General features: G+C 39.2%; 1 long non-coding RNA gene across 1 annotated transcript in view; it reads right to left on the reverse strand.

Moving 5' to 3' along the window:
* Nucleotides 1-1,399: 1,399 nt before the first annotated feature.
* LOC306995705 overlaps nucleotides 1,400-20,032 on the reverse strand; it is a 248,280-nt gene continuing 229,647 nt past the window's right edge. The window contains exon 4 of the long non-coding RNA XR_013796916.1: nucleotides 1,400-2,228. This is a non-coding gene — a long non-coding RNA (uncharacterized lncRNA). The remainder of the gene's footprint in view (nucleotides 2,229-20,032) is intronic.

Consider the following 20,032-nt stretch of genomic DNA (forward strand, 5'->3'; position numbering starts at 1 on the left):
ACAGCGCTCCCTCCTGATTTAAAAACGCGCAACTGTGATCACTTCTTCGCGTTCGCGCGAGTCTCAAATCAAACAGTGATTGACAGCGCTCTGGTCCAATGGTGCGGTGGGCATTTTCAGGTTGACAGCAAATCTAACCCAATGAGATTGGAGGGGGGGCACCAGGGGGGGCCAATCATATTCCAGGGGGGGCCGGTGCCACCCCGTGCCCCCCCTCTAGACACGCCCCTGCATAAAAGACCCCCCACTCATATGTTCACATAATACCGTTCTGCTGACTGAAAACACACACACACACACACACACACACACACACACACACACACACACACGCCCTCTCATATGCCTTGTGCGTGTACATTACTCAACCACAACCACTTTTCCAGCAGCGTGTGTGTCTGGCAGTCAGGAACAGACAGTACGGTATCAGAGAGTACAGTTCAGCTTTTTGTGTGAACATGAATTGTCCATTTATGACTACAGAGCACCCGCCCCTCGCTACTCCCACTAATAAAAGCAGGATTATTACAAAAATCATCATGTACGACGGCAGCGGCTGTTGACTTTACAGGCTCCCCCTTGAAATACTCACATAATACATTTTCTCGTACCTCAGAGGAGCAATTTCCTAAAGCGTCAATGAGCGTCTTTCTACAGGGAGGAAAATAAAAGAAGCCCACAGAAATGTTTCCTGTTTTTCAACAGTTTCTTTTTTAGACTTTCCCAATGCCTCCGACTTCATATTTCATGTGCCTCGGCCGATTTAAGGGCCTCACGCAGGTTATGCCTAGATCAAAAATTCATCACAAGCGTGAGAGAGTTGCAGTCAGAACGTTTGATCTGTGGCAAATTTGGTCCGTTACGACGGGTAAAAAAGGAAATGCTAATGCTAATTCTGCCCGATAGAAAGAAAGAGAAAACAAAAAGCGTTTGTTCTTTGAGTTAGAACAAACAGTCCGTTCTGAAACCGAACTGTAACGAGGTGTAGCGGGCGTTTTGTGGCTGTCTGAAAATCGGGGTCCTGAGGGAAAGAGGGGGATGGTGGGGGGGTTATGTGGCACTGCTGCATCAGCATGTGTGCAGTAATGTGATAGCAGGACTCCGCCACACAAAGAAAACACGACTGCTCAAACACTCCCAAATCTGGTCCCCGGGGGGCTGGACGCAGCTCTGTAGTAATTACCGCACTAAACCTGACCTAAACCCGGTCCCGACTACAGAGGTGAGAGCGCTGGCAAAGTATTCACTGAAAAGATTCAGCTTCACTCCAGATGTGTTTGAACTGGCAGCGTCCCTCGTGTTTTCAGGGAACTGGGCCTCTGCTGTGTACAAGACTGGAGACACTTTCACACTGGGCAGGTGAAAGCACTGACTTTACCGTTATAGAGAGTAGCAAAAAGTCAGTCAATTAGTTGTTTTATTTCCATAGCATTGAACATAAGCCTAGCACTGGCACTGGCCTGGCCTCACATTAATTAAACAAGTACGGTAATTAAGAAGCATAATATTAATCACACTATTATGTTATGTTGAAAGCCCTAAAAATAACAGTAGCAAGTCATCTTAACCAACAAAATAAAATTGTTAGTTTTTAGCCCTAAAATGGTGCAAATGGAGTATACCAGTAATGTTAATAATAAAATAACTAATGTGCAAACAATACATAGGAAAATAAAACGATTGCATTAATTTTTCTATTTCTTTTTATAACAATTGCAAACTTAATACAAAAATAATCAACACAATGTCAATCAAAAAATCAAAAAAAAAAAAAAAATGGAATTAAAGAAGTCACATTAATGAAATAAACTGTATAAAGGATAAACGGTAGATGTTAACAATGAACATGGCAGATCAGACGTAGGCTCAAATGTCACAAACACACAACAAAACAAACTGTTTTCATCCGTCTCTGTGGGAAGAGGGGGGAAGAGGGAGGTGTATTATCTAATCTGTTCCATATGGGACAGAATCAGTGTTCATGTGACATACATTTTCTTTTCCTCAATGCAACATGAGAGCACATGAGGACCAATCAGATCAGAGGCACCACACTTTATCGCCTTAAACCAGTTCTGTTCCTTTCCTTCAAATAGTCATGCTCTGTTTTTCACAGGGAAACAAGTCTGAAGGTAAATGTGTGAACAGTGTCTTTGTGTGAAGGAGTGCTGCTGTGTCAGATCTGGGACTTTATCATACCGCTACTGCGAGCCAGCTGTAATAAATCCCTGAAATAAAGAAAACACTGAATGATTCCCTTACAATTATAACTATGGGCTTTCTAACCTTAAAGAGACAGTGCACCAAAAAGATGAAAAATCTGTCAATTGAAATCAGTTGTATTTTTATATTTTTTATTCTATTACTTTTTACCAAATGCCGTTTTAATTGTTCTGGATTCCATTTTTTTTTTCTTCTGTTAATTTTTCTGAATTCCACTTTAATAATTAAATTAAATTTGGTCATCAAAAAGCATGTCTAATCAATTGAATTCATAAAACTTTAGCAATTTAATAATTTATTAACATTTCAACAATAATAAATGTTTTAAAAAATGTTTTTCTTTTCTTTTTCTCAAACATTCTGTTTTCTGTTTTTCATTTATGATTTATTACCATTTTTTATTGTTGGTAATCAAATAAAGGCATAAAACATTAAATTAATGTAAAACAAAACAAAAACAACAGAAGTTTATTGAAAAATTAAAACATGGAACAAAAATTGTGTGATAATCCTTAAAAAACAAAGTTTTAATTGTATTAATATTACTTTCATTATCTCATTCAAACAGAGACACAACACGCCGACTTCATATTTAAATAGCAGTATTTTTGTGGTTTAATATTCACGAAAACACTATCACACGCAATCCGATTCATTGTACAGACCTACTTTTGATTTAAACTTCCTGAAAAATTTGCCAAATTCTGTAACATTCCGCATTATATTGTGGATTTTTATGACTGGATTCTGCAATTCTGTCTTCATTTTCGGCATTACGGAAATCACGGGGCCCTAATTTATTCACCTCATTGACTTTTAAAACAGTAAAAGAAAAATACCCCCCCCCCCCCCCCCCCCCCACCGTGTTTTTACTTTCCACACTATTTTTTTTTTTAATTAAGTGACAGCGATGGCCTGGAGGAAGAGCACATGTTCAAAAGTGTGTTTAGAGGGATGTGTTTAGGGTACTGAGGCAAAGGCACAGTGCTTGAGAAAGAGTGGCGAGGAAAAGAGAGGGAGAGAGAGAGAGAGAGAGAGAGAGAGAGAGAGAGAGAGAGAGAGAGAGAGAGAGAGAGAGAGAGAGAGAGAGAGAGAGAGAGAGAGAGAGAGAGAGAGAGAGACTGCTGTGCTGGCTGCTGGTCTGCAGAAACACTGGGCTAATTGTTAAGTCTTGCAGCAGCAGACCTGTGACTGAGGCTTAACTGTGTTTTCATTTAGACTGAGCACATCTGGGCCTGGCAGCCCTCTCTAACATCACAGCACTAAAAACAAATCAAAATGAGAAACACAGAGATGTGTTATCTAATAGCCTCTAGATGACTTCGGGGTGATTTGGGTTTTATGCATGTACTCTGCTTTCATTTTTCCTCACATGCCCTCTTTCTTCATAAGGTTGTTGTTGTTCGGAAGATCATGTGAAAACTCGTATGACTGATCGCTGGACGCCTGTGACGAGAGCCCGGAAAATGTGTATGTGCGTGTTTGTCTGTGAGAGAGAGAGATGTTTTATGTTAAACGGTTAGTAATTTGCATCTTTTAAAATGTTCGGACTTATTCTTCTTATTATTATTATTCTTATTCAAAATCCCTCTGCACGCAATAGGATAGCGCTACAACCAATCAGAGCAACGAAGAAGGTGATGTAGTCAGAGCGGCAAAGATCCGGTCCGGCAAACCTCCGAACACTAATTCCTGTTTTAAGAATGACTTAAGTGCCGTTCTTTGCTCTTTTCTTAAAGAAAAACTTAACTACAAGTCGTCCAGAGTCAGGGCCAAAGCCGATTCGAAAGACCGCTGTTCTCCATTCGCAGCCGCCATTCTTTGTTTTCAAGTGGCAGCCGTCTCTGTCGCCATATGTTAAAGGGTATCTTGCAGGTTTTTTTCTTCTTCAAAATTAATATATAACCTTGTATGAAAATACCATATGAATGGTAAATGCAGGATTTCAAATCGTTTTGCAAGACATACGGGCACAAATTTAGTAGAAAACGGGACCGTTTCCTTGACCGTGTTGAAAAAACGCTTTTTTTTCACCATCGCGTCATATTACGTCACATGAGGTAGTCGTTTGCCGCCGCCCGCCGGGCTCAGTGCAGAGTAGGTTGGTATTCAGTTGGAGCGGTCGTGATTCAGTGTGTTTTCGGTGGTTATTGTATTTCAATTAATCATCGTCGTGGTAAATGATTGTGAATTATGGCCTGTCAGGACATCGAGTCCACAGGTTTCCGAAGAATCCGAACAAGAAAAAGGATGTTGCTCCCGTGCGCGTTTTGTGCAGGGTAACGTTAAGAGACGGGACTTCCCTTCTGCATCTGCTTTAAAAAACGCGGTAGTGTGTAGCGTTCACTAAAGACCGGATTATTATAAACTCGGCGACGGCGATATGTGCACACTGTCCCGGCTCCTTCATCGGGTCACCCGGTCCGCCGTCAGATTGTGTTTCGGCCGCGGGCGGGAAACATGACGGTCACGGATCCGTCAGAGATCACTTATTGTACTTCTGTTTTACAAAATGCATACATGTACCTGTCTTAATGTGCCTTGTCTTAATTTAATTAACATATCCTACATAAACTTGAAATGTAATGCATTTATGTGTTTGTTATTAGTCTGCAGCCGACACTTATTATAAATATAATATATTAAGTTAATTTCAATTCATACATTAATCTAAGTTCTTGTTAAAGAGACCCAAGATGGAATACTATGGTTGAAATGTATAAAGTTTATAAATGACAAAACGGAGAGAACAAAAATATTTTTTAACCCGTAGGCTAATTGCAAAACGAAAACGGTTGTTGTATTTTTTGCAAAAAAAAAAAAAATATATATATATATAGACTTTTTGCCCTTTCATTAAACATTTAAAATATTCACAAATTAATATGGATTTTTTGTTGTTCTAAGACAAAATTAGAACCTGGAAATGATATATTTTTCCCGCAGAGCTGAATGAGAAGAGCCATAGCAATGTGATTCATAGGTGAGTTAGGCTAATAATAATAAATGTGTCTGAAAAAATAACGAGGCATTTTAATTGTTTATTAATAAACTATTGTTTTCGAAATCAGTGTCGGCTAAAAAACATCTCCATCTCCGCTGTTAAGCGGATGCGCCTTAAGAGAAATGCACCTTTCATACGCATTAGGCTACATAATCAGAAGGTATTAGCTTTCTTTACGTGTTTCCATTGTGCGTATTTTCAATTCGCAATTTGAATGGAAACGCAGCTACTGACAGTAATGCAGCGTCTAGGTTTAACAACCATATTAAACTAGACGAAATAAGCTTAAAATGGCTTAGGAACTATAGGCTATTAAGAGGTGGATAAACGCAATTTAGAGGTGGATAAACGCACTTTGGATGTGGATAAACGCACTTTGGATGTGGATAAACGCACTTTGGATGTGGATAAACGCACTTTGGATGTGGATAAACGCACTTTGGATGTGGATAAACGCACTTTGGATGTGGGTAAACGCTATATTTCAGAATTTTGGGAGGTGCGCAAACGGCGTTTACGTGCGTTTAGCCACCACTACATCCCTGATTGTCACCAAATGGGGCTATTCAAAGCCTTTATAAAGTCCCTCTTCCTCTTGAAACGGTCTCCTAATGGCTGACATACACAACACATGCAGGTAAGGGTCTAAATAATAGCTTTACTTTTGCCTGATACATGATAATAATCTGTACACTATTGTGATTGAGCATAGTGTTATACGTGAATAAATCTATAAGCTAGTAACACTGTTCTCTCATCGAGACCCGACTCCTGCCCCGTTCTCCTCACACCACAGCTCAATGTGTCTCCTCTGACTGTTGTTTTGTCTAATCCTGACCTGTCTACTCTCTTGGCTTCATATGAGGCTCATAATTATATGGCTGAGGTCCGTCATACTAGTAAACATTTAGGCTACAATTTCCTCAGCGTCCGAACTGTCATTGCGATCCATTGCTTTCCTATTGTTTACTTTGACCGCTCTGCCTCATGTTACGTCACTTCCGGTTTGGCGGTTTTCAAACGCGGAAGTAAAATTTTCCTCACAAAAACGACTCCAGAAGCCTAAATAGCGTTTTATAAGTATATGTTCATATTTAAATATAGTTCCTACATTATTTTTCTATACATTGGCTCACTGGGTACTCTAACCTGCAACATAGCCTTTAAGTCCGCCTCCGCCTACTCTATACACGACGTGATTGGCCTGACCCAATTTAGGTTTTTGCAGGTAGAAGGTCTATGGAGAGTTCCTAGACTGCCTTGGCTGCAAAATACATTTTGCTGCCGCTAGGGTGCGTCTAGATTTCTAGGCTACATTATAGGAGGAAGAATTTACAAAATCACAAAGATTAAAATAACTTGCAGGCTATGTTGCAATTAGCAAACACCCATACTAGTAGCATTTGTTCAAAGTATATGCGATATGTATACTGTGCAGTAAGTGAATTTGCTGTATTCCATGCTGTATGCAACACAGATACATTTTTTTTTTGATAATTGCTTTTATGAAAATGTAAAAATATTAAAGGGATACTTCATTCTGTCATCATTTACTCACACTCATGTTGTTCCAAACCTGAATGACTTGCTTTCTTCTGTGCATCATAAATGAAGATAATTTGAAGAACGTTTGACAAAATTGACTTCTATTGTATGGGGAATATACTGGATGGATGGATATATAGATAGAAAGATTAGACAGATGGGTAGATAGATAGATAGATAGATGGATAGATGGATAGATGTATGTATGGATGGATGGATGGATGGATGGATAGATAGATAGATTCCCTTTGTCATGATTTAAGACATCTTTACATAAATAACATGCATGAAAACATTTTAATAATATTTCTGATAAAAACTGAATGCTTACTGAATAAAAACACAAATAAGTCAATGTAGAATATTACTGCATAATGCTACACACAGTGCTCTGCTTCACATACCATGTTAAGGAGTTGTTTAATGTAAACTGCAGTATGCAATGAGCAGTATACGCTAGTAAAGTGGTTCTCAATTGGTTTTGCCTTAATTGAGACCAAGATTTTTGCACGGGACATCGAGTGGAGACCCAATAATTTGCAGCAAAATATCAAACAGTTTAAGAGGAAGTAGGGCCTTTGATGCTAACAACAAAAGATATGGGATACTTTAAAAAGCTGATAAGCCTAACGATGCACGATTATACGGTTAGTTGCACTTTATTATTAGCATTTAGCATTTTCTCCCCGCTGTCCATAACACTCAATAGACTTTCATACATTTTTTGGATCGTGACCCACCAGTTGTGAACCATTACACTAGTATTCCATTCCGAACACAGCCAGGCTCAAGTTGTTTGCAATTTGGAGGATGTGCGCTAACCGCTAGGCCGTGACTTTGGCGTAATTAGCATCTGCAGGCACTTAAAACAATTCCTGATACACAATAGCAGTAAAACGCCAACTAAAAGCTAACTTCTGATGTGAAAAAGAAGAGATCCGAGAGGCTGACATGAAATAGGAGCCAGGGGAAGAGGTGCTGAGATAACTTTAACAACTATTACTGTCTCAGTGCCAAGTCTGATAGGACAGCTGAACACAGATTAATTCTCAGGAGGTGTGTGTGCGCGAGTGTGTGCAAGCTTAAGTTTCTCTTAAGATGGCCAGAGGCTCACATCCTCTCCATCTCATCTCGCCTGCTCTCAGCTCCGTCTGATAGGACCTCAGCCAGCGTTCAGATTGTGATATGCCTCGCGGTTTAACAGATAAAACGCTCCACTCAGTAGGGCAGGCTGCCCAGGTTTTTTTTATTTTATAAATAATACACCCTAACATAGGGAAAGAAAGGAAAACGGCTCAAACAATGGAAGGAGAGAAAGCCAGACAACAAAGCCGACACAAAGGGAAGAGGGATGTAAATATTTAATGGGCTTATTGCTGCATCAGTGTCCTACATAAAATGGGGGTAAAACCTCTGCAGTTACTATTAAGGTTGGATAAGCATTTTTCCTCAGATGCAAACATCCACATGTACTGGAAAAGAGGAAAGGGGAGAGAAAAATGTTATTGCTCAGAGCATTAATATACTGGAGTATATCCATTATAATATATAATGGAGTTCTCAGTTATATTGAAGTATAAACTTTGTCTCAGATATTTCTCTTAAATGTCATCAGGAGAAATAAAAACAGGCACAAGTTAGACAACTGTTGACATAAGAGTATAGAGCTCATATACTTTGGTATTGGACACACACACGCGCGCACGCGCACACGCACACGCACACACACACACACGATTACAATAAGTACAATTTATTAATATATTATTGGCTTAACACATTGAGTTACTAAAGAAAGCAAGCTGAATGATAATGAGGCAGAACAGAACAGTGATCTTTACTCATTTCACTTAGGCTACACTCCTCCACAACCACACACCACTTTAAATTTCTATCCAATTACTTCTAAATTCAATAACTGATTCCGCAATTGCTCAAACTACTGCACTTAAACTTCAGTTTAAAAGAAAGATAACTCCTGTTGAGAAGTTTGGTACAGCAAGACTTGAGAAAAGAATTCACAAGGACACATTAATTTGACCAAAAAACACATTATATAGCCTAACATTTATAATGTTACAAAATATTTCTACTTCAAATAAACGCTGTTCTTTTGTACTTTGTTTATCAAAAGTCCTGAAATCTTCACAAAAATGATTAAGCAGCACAGCTGTTTTCAACAGTGATAATAATAAGAAATGTTTCTTGAGCACCAAATCAGAATATTGCACACTGAAGACTGGAGTAATGATGCTGAAAATTCAACGAAACAGTTTGATACACAAAAATTGCAGCCTTTTTATTAGGAGAAAAAATAATTTGCTCTTTATTAATCTCAATGCAATCTGAGAAAAACATTTCTTCAAATATGAAATATTAAAGAATGCATTTGTGATATTTCTTTCCTATGGGAAAGACATATGAATCGATGAGAAAAACATTGGGATTAGATGCACGTCATGTGTGGTGAAGGAACCGAGATCTTGTTACCACCAGTTGCAGCATCATCCATCCCGTCAATCCTGGTTTAAGCCCAGAGCAGACCCTGGCACAATCCATCTCTCTCTCTTTTCTTTTCCCCCACCCTTGTTTCTTTTCCGCCTCTGTCTTTCTCTCTCCCTGTCTGTCGTTCATTGTCCAGACAAAGTCTGGTGTGGACAGACAAGGGCCAGCTGTCCACTGCGCCCCCCCAACAAACCAATAAACCCCTCTTATTTTTTTCCAACCCCAACCAGCCTCCAGTAACATCTGCTGCGTCCACTCACAATATCGCACAAATGAATGGACGGACATTTATGGAGAGAGAAGCCAAACTGATGTGGATGCAAATCTAACATGACTTCCTGTGCCCCTGCGGCCTCAGCGGTGGGACGGCGGGTGAATGAGTCTCTGTTCTGTAAAAGCTGTTGTCCAGTTCCCCCCTCCCGCTCTCTACCTCTGTTTCTCCCACGCCTGATGCCCACTGCTGTCCTCCAACATGCCAGTGCACATACACACAGTTTAAAGGCCTATTTACACCAAGACTGAATTTACAGCACTCATTTTTTTTGCTGCAACAAGCCTTTAAAATCGAAACAATGCATCACTACGAACCCCTTCATACTTCCTGTGACGAAGCGACATTTATTTTGCTGTGTATGTTGAACTTTCTGTTCACTCAGCAAAAGAAGTCACTGACCTATTTTTGGGTCATTTGTCTGGAAACGGCATTCCAGATTCCTACTTCTCAGAAAAAGAAGAAGAAAACAAATCTATTTATTTGACCTTATAACCCATTTAAAGTGAAATGATGAAATTCTAAACCATAAAATTTCAAAAATAAGATGTGGAAAAAAGGGAAAGGCAGATCGATTAGGTTGTGTGTTTGATTGATTCACACTGACCTTAATACAAATACAAAGATTGGAGAGATACTTAGATTTGAAAGCACCAGTCTGAAGGCTCATTTAACCATTTTTCACAAATTGTCCCCATTACACTACATGCATGAATGATCTTTACATCAAAGTGTGTTTTCTGCCATGTAGTCAGCTTTTTTAATGTTCATCAAGTACAGTAAATAACCCCATGAACCACTTGATGCATGTGAGCATTCTAACACGACAAAAAGCCTCTAATTGCCAACAATATTTGCATCAAAACTACTCACACAGAAAAAGACGCTAATTTCGGTCTGAGACTAACACACACACACACACACACACGCGCGCGCACACACGCACGCACACACACACACCTTTAGGAGAATCAGTCTAAGGGTATGTCTACTGGATACATTTGAACACGCATCATATTTTGGCCGTCCGTCCACATTGAGACTGCGTTTTTGTCCTGCGAAAACTGACCTTTTTGAAGATTCGAAATTGAAAGCGCCGTTTTCGCAATGTAGCGTGAACTGAACACGATCTGTATGCAAATTGTACCGATAGATATCCATGTTCATACTGGTATGCATCTGCTGCAGTATATGCTTTTCACAGTGTTGCTGGAGAAACACATTACATTGAACAATCTTCATATTGGATTCCTGCAAAGATGACAGGTAATTTACTCACAACAGTGAGTTCAACTGTGTTTTAGACCATATGGAATGGCGATTGAGTTCGATCTGGAGGCACAAGTAAGGGATATTTTGTTAATAAAATGATCTTGCCAGAAGAATAGCATAATAACTTTATTACATCTGGTCTCTCTTTATCATCTCAGTGAGCTTTTCTAAATTGTATGGATGTGCAGTAATGATTTTAGCGTTTTGCAGCGTTTCAGTGTGAGAACCTTGTGGGAAATGCTAGCGTGGATGGAACGCATTTTGAAACAAAAACGGCCTATTAAAATGTATCCTGACTAATGTAGACGTAGCCAAAGACATGCAAGAATGCAGACAATTCAAACTCACACAGATGCATGCAAACTCACACAATCCCACACTCTGACCTCTAGATTTTCAGCTCACTTCGCACTGGAATCTCAGCGGCTCACACGCGCCATTCAAACACACTGCTCTGATTCACAGCTACTTGAGTTCTGTAGGAAGAAAATAACTTGTGTATCAGCATTCAAGTCCCAGCATGGTTGCCAGCCCGCCTCTTCTCCCTGTCCTCCCTTTATTTTCTCCATCTTTCTTCTGTGTGTGTGTTTAGCTTGAGTGTCATCAGGCTCACAGTGGATCTACTGGAGGCGCTGATGTTGTGCCATTGGGAGATCAGGCAGGGCAGGGCAACAGTCACAAGTCCCCTGTTTTAAACACCTCACCTCTCCAGGGAGCGCCCAGTCACTCTCAGTAGCCACTCGTGCGGAGCAGAGGTACGGCCCACTGGCTAGAGAGGGGACACACGGACAGACACACACACACGGACAGACACACACACACACACGGACAGACACACACACGGACAGACACACACACACGGACACACACACACACACACACACACACACACACACACACACACACACACACACACACACACACACACACACACACACACACACACACACACACACACACACACACACACACACACACACACACACACACACACACAGAGAGAGAGAGAGTCTGTTTCGCTATCTTTGTGGGGACTCCCATAGTCATAATGGTTTTTATACTGTCCTATTCTGTCTCCTCACAGAGACCCTGCCCATCACACAAAACTTTCTGCATTTTAAAAAAAAATTAATTCTGTGTGAATTAGCTTGTGTACCCATGGGGACGTCAATTTATGTCCCCACAGAGACACGAGACCCCATGAGTCTGTGTGCATTCAGGTTTAAGTCCCCACTGGGATATAAAAACATGTGCGCGCACACACACACACACACACACACACACTTGCTAATTTTCCATTCACACTTTTATCAAAACAGTATTCCACTGTGCGCACACTCATGCACACAATTTGCTTTCATGTCTGGCAGTCTCAGATCCAAAGGCATCAGGGAAAGGCTGATGTGTGAGTGTATAAACTGCCTCAGGTGACCAACACATAGCAGTGAAGGAGAGACTAAAGAGGACAAAATGTCTACCGGCCCACATACACACAGATACGAATGTCATGCAATGCAGATTAATTGTTGCATGTAAGTTTGAGATGAGAATTATAACCAAAAGTCTCTGTCCCAAATGATGTTCAGCTGTTGCAATCCTTTTCTGAATATGAACTTCAGTGATGTAATGCCGCATTGACTGTTGGGTAGCAGAGAAACAGTCTTCACAGCAGACAAAAGTTGCACTGCGAGCACAATGTGGACACAATCTATCTATCTATCTATCTATCTATCTATCTATCTATCTATCTATCTATCTATCTATCTATCTATCTATCTATCTATCTATCTATCTATCTATCTATCTATCTATCTATCTATCTATCTATCTATCTATCTGTATATCTATCTATCTATCTATCTGTATATCTATCTATCTATATATCTATCTATCTGTATATCTATCTATCCTATCGGTCCGTCTCTATCTATCTATTCGTCCGTCTGTCTGTCTGTCTATCTATCGGTACGTCTCTATCTATCTATCTATCTATCTATCTATCTATCTATCTATCTATCTATCTATCTATCTATCTATCTATCTATCTATCTATCTATCTATCTATCTATCTATCTATCTATCTATCTATCTATCTATCTGTATATCTATCTATCTATCTATCTATCTATCTATCTATCTATCTATCTATATATTCGTCCATCCATTTATCTATCTATCTATCTATCTATCTATCTATCTATCTATCTATCTATCTATCTATCTATCTATCTATCTATCTATCTATCTATCTATCTATCTATCTATCTATCTATCCATCCAATCGGTCCATCTCTATATCTATTCGTCCATCCATTTGTTTGTTTGTCTGTCTGTCTGTCTGCGTACGGCCGTCTGTCGGAAGCTAGTTATTTTAGTCGATGAAGTTTTAAATATGGATATTTTTCTTACACGAACGCATCGCTTCACTTCAGAAGGCCTTTGTTAACCCCCAGAGCCGTGTGGAGCACTTTATCATGGATGGATGCACTTTGATGGACTTCAAAAATACAAAGCCATTCACTGCCATCATAAAGCTTGGAAAAGCCAGGAAATGTTTTAATGTAACTCTGATTGTATTCGTCTGAAAGAAGAATGTCATATACACCTAGGATGACTTGAGGGTGAGTAAATCATAGGGTAATTTAAATTTTTGGCCGAACCATCCCTTTAACAAACTTTGTCACATGAATTTATTAAATAATCCATACATTAAAATTTTAATTGCAATTCTGCATCTTGTTTGCCACCTTAATTCAAATTCAGAGATTGTACTGGAATTCTCCATTCAATTATAAATGGCACACAAACTTGTTTTTGGCACACAAGCCATGATTTTCTCACATCCATTTTTAAACGTGTCCTGTGTTCTGTAAGAGTGTGTGCAATGCATACACTAGCCTACATGTAAGTGTTTTTGTTGTGTGTTGTGCTTGTTTGGAACTGAGAGCTTACAGAAATGAGAGGGGAAAGGAAGGATGTCTCACACATTTTAAAAAGCACGAGAACGACTGAAAAAAACTGCTTGTGTGTCTTGTCAAACTGCAGGCGGTCACTGCAGCAGGAGAGTGAGGTGTGTTTGCGCAGAAGAAAGAAAAGACTGAAAGGTTTGAGGGAGGATCAGCATGTGTTTGCATAATTCTGTGAGGAATCCACTCTCTCGTTCCCTGTGTCACAGCACTGGAGAGCAGAGGAGATCAACAAAGAGATAAGTTCAAGGTAAATGAGACGTGAGAAGAGAAGATAGGAGATTAACAGAGGAGAGGAGATCAAATGAGCAGTGTTGAGAAGTAACGAACTAAAAGCAGCAATGTTACTATTTACTAATTTTATCTTAATTTTTTCACAATAATTTAGCTATTTTCATAATAGTTTACAGCACTGCTAAAAAGTTTGGAATCGGTAGCATTTTTTTTATTTAATCAAATACAGTAAAATCAGCTATATTTTGAATCTAAAATAATAGTTTTCTATTCTAATATATTTTAAAATGCAATTATTTTTTTTGTGATGAATTGTGATTTATTTTTCATCCATTATTGCTTGCTGACCCCAAACTTTTGAATGGTAGTTTTGTTGTATACATTTACCTGTTCAAGTTTGATACTGTCACCATAATTCAGATTCATTCAAAAACCTCATTGTTTGTGAATGAAGTAAAAAAATATGTATCTGATTAAATTATATTATTTGACAGTTTATAAATTATTATACAATACAATCGCCTTGAAGGGTTAGTTCACCAAAAAATGTATATTCTGTCATTAGTTACCCTCATGTCGTTCCAAACCCGTAAGACTTTCGTTTCGAAGCATTGATTAAAGTGTCTGTAGCATAGCTGCTAATGGTGGGACAGAAAGCTCTCAGATTTCATCACAAAGGTCTTCATTTGTGGTCCGAAGATGAACAAAAGTCTTACAGGTTTGAAACGACGTGAGGGTGAGTAATTAATGACAGAATATTCATTTTTGGGTGAACTAACCCTTTAAGTAACTTAATGTTGGAATGTTGGTTTGTAGCGTAGCTACAAAGTACTTTGAATCTACTTTTTCAAAGCATTAGCTTAACTGTTGTTTAAACACGTGGCACAAACTATTTTTAATTACATCCTCAAGAGCTTTACTGATTTACCAGGGGTCCAACCTTACAATAATGAGCTTTTGAGTATTTTGTTGAGTTAGAATAATCTGAACAATTGAGAAGAAACAGAAAAAGATGGAAATCTAACATCTGTAAAATCAGATCCAAAGCACGCACATCCACAGCAAAACAATATGTTGCTCAAATTGGGTGCTCAACAAGGAAATTGATAAAAAGGGGGAAAAAAGTCGGCACACCACGGCTCCAAATGTGAAACATTTAATGGTAAACTCACACACAGGTGGTAACGTTTCGAGCACAAAGGCTCTTAGTCAGACAATTCAAAGTTAAACACACCACACCTTTATACTCACAGATGACCCCCCCCCCACACACACACACACAATACATATATAAATAAAAGTAAAAATAATAATACAAATAATACCGATATCACCCAGAAGAACAAAGAAAGGCAAAGGAAAAATAATGCATACTAAATGTGAAAGTCAAATTAAACATACAAAATTACTATAAAATGAAATAGTGATACCTGCATTAAAAAAAAAATCAAGAGCAAATCTTAAAGAAACGGACAAATATCTAATTCTTAATTTAATCCCCTAGATGCCATAGTATCTAATGTGTAAATCCAGAAGGTTTTGCATTTTAGAAGTAAATTATTGATGTCGCCTCTGCGCTGTGAACACTTCACCGATTCTATTCCTAAGTATTGTAGAAACAGAATGTCTAAAAGTAGCAAAATGCGGAGCGACCAGACTTTTAAAATCTGAAATGCACATAAAAAAGTAGACATGTTACAGTTTATTTTGTCATATTTCTTAAGTTTGTATGACCATAAATGACGGAGTATTTTAAGTCTATTTTGCTGCTATGTGAAAAAAATAGAATAAAACGTGCCGGCGCGTTTGCCAACCCCAGAGGGTTAACTACTTCAAATTATGATTAGATAGTAGCTTGACGAGGAGCACTTTCAACGTAGCTTCCCCAACACTGCAAAGGAAATGATGGGAGAGATGAAGAGATCAACATATATGGGAATAAAAGAAAGACAACATACTGTAGGAGGAGATCTGGGGAAAATGAGACATGATGTAAAGAGATTAAAGGGGAGGAAATCACAGCCTGAATGATCTAGGAGATTTTGGATTAAAACATTCACTTTGATTAGTAAATTGTTTAGAGAAAAAACAATGCATGAAGGTCCACCCCAACCCCATCCTAAACTTAACCGTCGATAGAGCGAAAGCAGGTTGTACAAAAACACATTAATGAAAAACAGTTATAAATTACCAAGAGAATTGCTGTGTTGGGAAATTAACAGCGGAGCAAAGAAGAGTTTAAGGGAGATAAAAGGATATCAAGATAAATGAAAGGAGATGAATAGAAAGGAGGGGAGTGGAAAGGAGAGGTGATCAAGGGACATGGAGAGGAGAGCAACACAAAGGAGATCAACGGAGACCTGAGGAGATCAACATACTGTAGGAGGAGGAGAAGAAGTGATGAAATCAAGTGAGAGAAGAAGAGATCAACATAGAGGAGAGGAGATCAAGGGAGATGAGAGGATATGTGAAGAGATCAGTGGGAGGAGAGTAGAGGACCGAGAGGCCTTAAAGTGTCCTACTCATGTATCCAGTGAAGAGAGGGATTAGAACACAGCAAAGTAGGTTGAAGGAAAAGGGCTGAATTAGAACAGGACCCTAGAGAAGCAGATCAAGAAGAGGATGGGGGGAGCGCGAGGGAGTGGTTTGGAGGAGAGATAGAAGGATAGAGAAGAACTGAAAGGGAGACAGGAAACATGTTAAGGGAAAGCAGAAGGAGAGAGAGAGAGAGAGAGAGAGAGAGAGAGAGAGAGAGAGAGAGGGAGAGGGACACATACGGCACAACAGTAGCCAGAAGCCAGAGTAGGAGAGCAGTGTGCCTATTTGCCTACACGTATCTGAGTGTGTTAGTGTGTGTACAGGCGTGCGCATGCATACAAAAGCACTTCGCTTCCCCACTTGATGGCATTATCATTACCAAACCATTTTCCTACATCATGTATGCTGCCCTTTGCACCACTATCTCAGAGGTAATGACAAGGTCAGATTTAAATGCATTGCAACAAGTATGAAGTAGTACATCAACGTGTGAGCGTGTGCTCATTTGTGTGTGTGTGTGTGTTAGCATGTATATTCGAGTGCGATTCTGTGTGTATCATCATGAGAGGCTGCAGCCCAAATGTGCTCCACGAATATCATTGTCGATTGACCTAGAATGAAGATTCGCACGTTTCTCATTCTCAAGATCAACTCAAGGATTTAGCCCTCAAGCCATTCAAAAGATACTACAAACTCTGCATAGTCAAACTTCTAGTAAAAGTTACAGCAGATTTGATGGATTTCACAGATACATGATTGATAGCCGAAGGCTCTTCTGAGTTCAAAAACATCTCTGCTGTTCTCATGTTAATAAGATATGTGGGATTTCATCTGGAGATCTTTTTCTTTTTATGTTAATATCTCAACGTTACCAAGAAATCCGGAAATGTCTTTCATGGCGATCCAGACTCTCCATTCCTGTCATCGCATGTGTGTCGTGATGACAGCTTGGAAGCGAGGCAATCTCACGGTGAAATTGAACGGATTGGCCTCTGATTGGTTCCTTTGAAGTGTCAGGATAACGTTCGGGAAAGGCAGCACTTTCGCTCTGTAATGTCTATTCATGGATTGTAGTTTTTTTGCTTGTGCAGTCATTTGGTGCAGTCAAATGGCAGAGTTGCTTTTCAAATAATCTCTCGTCTCGCTAGGAATGGTGAACTTGTGTTTTCAGCTTTTAAAGTGGAAATTGTGAATTAGAGCATTGGTGCGCTTTTATGTTCCTCTGTCAGTTTTACATAATGCAGACTTCTGATAAGTACTCTCAAGCTTAGACGACACGCCCATGAAGCATTCACACGATCTCTCATGCACACTGCACACAAAAATGGAAAAAGATTTCTCTAAACAGCAAGCTCCAATCAGATTGGCTGACTTAACACAGGTTCGGGAGTCATAGTGGAAAGGATTTTAACAGTAAGGGAAAATAAGTAATCTCAGTTCCCAGAAGTAAGACTGTCATTGGAGTGTTTTGTTGTCGTTGTTGTTTTGTATCAGTGCCTTTTGAAACTTTGGACTTGCCCAAGGTTTTGGACAGTTTAGCATTAATCTGTATCATCAAAGAAAATACATTAAAATAACTTTTTTTTGGCAATTATCATTAACCAGCAAAAAAAAAAAAAAATTCTTGGATTAATTTTGGCCCTAGTATTTTTTTTTTTTTACGATTATTCAGCACATTAAGATTATTAAGCATACTTATTTTTCAATAAGCTTTGCTGATTGATTGTCTAATGGATACCCTCGTGTCATTTCAAGCTTATATGACTCTCTTTATTCTGTGGAACACAACAGACCATTAGAAGAGGTGATCAAGAGACCTAGGGCCCTATTTTAACGATTTGAAACGCAAGTATCAAACGCGAAACACAAGTAACTTTGTGGGCGGATCCCGACGCAAATCTAAAATGGGTTGGTCTGAAGTAGCTTCATTATTCATAGGTGTGGTTTGGGCGTAACGTGAAATAAACCAATCAGAGCGTCCTCTCACATTCCCTTAAAGAGCAGACGCGCTTGTTCCATGGCGGATTGCTATTATAACGGCGGATTTGCCAGGCGCACGCCAGGAGCGGTTCACAGCCGAGGAGACCGACGTTCTCGTCAGGGCCGTAAAACACAGAGAAGTGACATTGTATGGAGATGGGAGAAACCCACCCAAATTAGCTTTGGTTAAATAATAATTTGGGTAAATGTGTAATCTAGATTTATGGCTATTTTTTCCACATCTTCACGGACACAACAATGATTTCCCTCGTGTGTTAATATTTTTCCTTGTAATAATGTATGATTTGCAAAAATGAAAACTGCTGCGTCCGTTTAGATTAGAGAATCAAAGTGTATGCGCGTTGCTCACACGCTACATAATGGCCAAGCACGCGCCCTTAAAATACCATATGACTAACGCGCAAGCGCCACTGTCTTTAGACTGGGTTTTTCCTGGTCAGTGGCGGAATTGTTTTCTAAAACTGCAAAATAGCACCAGGGAACTTTTGCGCCGGAACACGCCTCCTCTTTTCGCTGAAAGCACCCGCGAACGCAAGGTCATTCCCTAATTTACAGATGTGCGTCTGTGGAGGGAAAAGTCCGCTGTGCACGGTTGCAAAATAGGAATGATATATGCGTAGGTATAAAGTCAATTGCGCTGGGTGCAAGATAGGGCCCCAGATCAGTCTAGAGGTGGTTCTGAATTCAAGATAGTTTTAATAAAATAAGCTTATTAATGTAAAGTCATCACAAAACATTTGGGGTCAGTTAGTTAGTTAGATTAAAGAAATTACTTATTATTCGGTAAGGATGCGAACTTGAAAATACATTGTACTTTACATAAGATTTACATTCCAGTTAAATTCTGTTCTTCAAATACTGCAGTATCAAATACTGAGTGAGTGATGACTTACAGTGCTATGCATAAGTTTAGACACCCATGCTAAAGTTGCCTAAAAAGAAGAATAAAAAATCATCTTCTGGAAATGTATCTTAATGCCTTAATTTAAAAAATGAGGAAAACTCCAACCTTTAAGGACACCAATTTTCTTTGTGAATGAATAATGTTTCGTAAAAAAATAAATGTTCTTCCTTAAAATACAGGGTGCATAAGTCTGGACACCCCTATGTTAAATTCCCATAGAGGCAGGCAGATTTTTATTTTTAAAGGCCAGTTATTTCATGGATCCAGGATACTATGCATCCTGATAAAGTTCCCTTGGGCTTTGGAACTAAAATAGCCCCATATCATCACGTACCTTTCACCATACCTAGATATTGGCATGGGGTACTTTCCATAAGATCATATCTCAATGCAAATCAAACCAGCTATCAGGCTAAATGAAATAAAACCATGCCAATCTCTAGGTATGGTGAAGGGTACGTGATGATGTGGGGCTATTTTAATTCCAAAGGCCAAGGGAACTTTATCAGGATGCATAGTATCCTGGATCCATGAAATAACTGGCCTTTAAAGGGGTCATAACATGAGAA

Source organism: Phoxinus phoxinus (assembly GCF_949152265.1).
Source record: "Phoxinus phoxinus genome assembly, chromosome: 3".
Taxonomy (NCBI): domain Eukaryota; kingdom Metazoa; phylum Chordata; class Actinopteri; order Cypriniformes; family Leuciscidae; genus Phoxinus; species Phoxinus phoxinus.